This window comes from Aythya ferina, assembly GCF_964211825.1.
Source record: "Aythya ferina genome assembly, chromosome: 10".
NCBI classification, from domain to species: Eukaryota; Metazoa; Chordata; class Aves; order Anseriformes; family Anatidae; genus Aythya; species Aythya ferina.
This window is the reverse complement of record NC_140306.1, coordinates 2,092,579-2,095,335: the sequence shown is the minus strand read 5'-3', so window position 1 is coordinate 2,095,335 and position 2,757 is coordinate 2,092,579.

Sequence of the window (2,757 nt, the reverse complement as noted above, 5' to 3'; positions counted from 1 at the left end):
GCTGGGAGGATCGGTTACGTCTGCCATGCTCCAAGGAGTTAACATAAAACCCAATCTCACTAATGGCATTTTAAAAACATATATGTATATATATATATAAATCTATATATATAAAATATATAAATATTTATATAGAATATATATATAATCTCTCTCACTCATATATATATATATAAAATCCAAAATAGCTTGCACATGTTTTTCCCTTGCAGAGCTCTTTATTTACAATCGCTGAGATAAGCATGCTAATTTCTGCCAAGACGTGCATCCCACTGACTCCCATCTTCTCTCGGCGCAGGTATCACAAAGCCCAGCCTGGGCTAGGCTCCCAGTAGCTTTTCACCAGCAAAAGAAGAGCAGAAGCTGAGCGTTGGGCCAGCACCTCACACAGCGAGGTGAAAGCAGGGAATAGGCAGAGGCCCCGAGCAGACGGGGCGCTGCCCTGGGCTCTGAGCAGCAGGACCACCACTGGCCGTGCTGCCCTGCAGCCCTGCCCCAGCTCCAAACCCCAGTGCTGGAAGTATAATGACTGAAAAAGACAAAACCTTTTGGTTTTTCCTTTCTCTGAAAACTCTGTCAACAAAGGGAGTCTGTAGTTCATTAATAGCTACTGAAATTATCCCTAATTTCCCAGCTGTTTTATGCACTATCATTGACATTTTACTCAATGGCATAATCACCCAGGACAAAATAGGATTTGTGATAATGTCCTTGCGTAATGAACGTACCAAAATGGCTACTAATGAAATCGGGAAGAAGAAGCATGACCATTTTCCTGCATTCTCCCCCACCTAGTACATTAAGAATTTCTGTCGCCCTTTACAGACCACCAGGGAAGGCTGACACTCCTCCTCTTCAAGTTAAAGCAGCCAGCATCCACAGCAAGCAACAAACCCCAAACCCTCATGTAACAAACCCTCATTTCTCAAGACATAGACATTTGAGAAATGACATTTCTCAAGACATTTCTCAACTATCCAGTTTAATACATGTAGTATTTCTTTCCAGATAACCCCCCCTACTTGGACGTCCCCATGACTGAGGACCAACAGGAACAGCGTGTGCTCTGAAGGGCTTCTGGGCAAAACAGAAGGGATGGGGTCTACCCGGCAAGAAAGAGAGGCTATAGGGACTGACACGGCAAACACTGGTGCCAGGTGGTGTCACCAGGCACTGACAGGACACAGCTGAGTCACGGCACTGAATTATTGCTCATCTCTTAACCTGCATTAATTCACTAACAGCAACAAACAGCTACTGAGTAAGTACTGCCTGGGACAAGTCCTCCATCAACCAGAACTCCTCCCATATTTTCTTTGAGGCTGCCCCCAGTTCCTGCACACTCTGCGTGCTTTACACTGCCTGGAAGAGTCATTAGAGGACCACCCAGTCCTCTTGGGCCCCCTATATATCTGGGTTCATGCCCACACATAGCAGCAGTCATCGGCCCGTCAATACCCAAAGAAACAAGACGCACATGTGTTTTCTCAGTAATCCCACAGAAAGAAGGTTTAAATTCCCCTTTAGATTTCACAGTGTCTGGGAGGCTCGCAACTATTCCGACATAGTTTCTATTTAAAGAGAGTGAAGCCTTCCCCTGTTGAAGATGTACTATTATCAGGTATCATCTGCTCCTCCGTGCCACCCCCACACACACTGAAGTAATTGAGAAAGTACTTGTTGACAGATGACTGTGTACAGAGGATAACAGACACCAGCGTCACTCCTGGAGGAAAGGGAAGCTGGAGCTGTGACAAACCAGCACGGCACCGGCTCCTGCTGCTGGGAAGCACACTGTCACTCCTGCTTTGTGCAACTTAGTTCATAGCTGTCAGGCCAGGCGTTCACTCACGTACCTGCTATAATAAAATTAGTCAAAATTGTATCTTCCCCCGTAGCATTGCAAATATTTTCATACCTAAATGTTTCAGTCTTAGTGCAAACACATTACTCTGGCAGATGTTACAAAAGACAAATGGAATAATGTCATGCTGCTTTATATAATGCCATATCTGGAAAAAAACGCTGCCTGTATGTGTGTGTCAGTGTAAATACACACCATTTAACACTTAAGTAATAAAAATCCAAACATTTTCAAATCTTGCAAAACATCTAACCTTTTCCTTGAAGCGTCAAAACTTCATCGCACAGCTCATAACCAGTAGCCATCACACAAAGTATAACACTGCTTCCTGAGCCTGGGACTTAAAGGAATATTTAAAACAAAACAAAACAAAAACACTTTGAAAGAAAACACTTGTAGAGTCTTCAAGATGCCATTGGAATATGCCCATCCTCAAGGGATGCTAAACAGAAATCATGGTCCAGTTTCTCGGCTAGAGTTAGATGGGGAATTCAGCACCCCCTGACAACTTTTCGGATGGCCTATAGACAGAGAGGGAAGAAAAGGGATGTTATACCTGCATGGTAGAAAGACAAGGAAATATTTCCTTGAAGCAACTCACAGCAGGAAATGCCCACGGCTGCCTCTGCCCCCACTGCTCCACAGGGACCTGGGGGGGTGCGCAGCCGAGTCACCTGGGCACCCCAATGTCACCCCTATATGATCTGCCAGCCAGGGCCATGGAGGAGCCAGCATCCCATGCGCCAGCAGGTGGTAACCTCATCTGGCATCATCCTGGCCCTGAAACCAAGGCCAAAGTGCTGGAAACCAGAGCACGGCGCATTGAAACGCAGGGAGCGCATCCTGCACGCTTCCTTGCACAAAGTAGGTGACCCATTTTCCGCACGTATTTT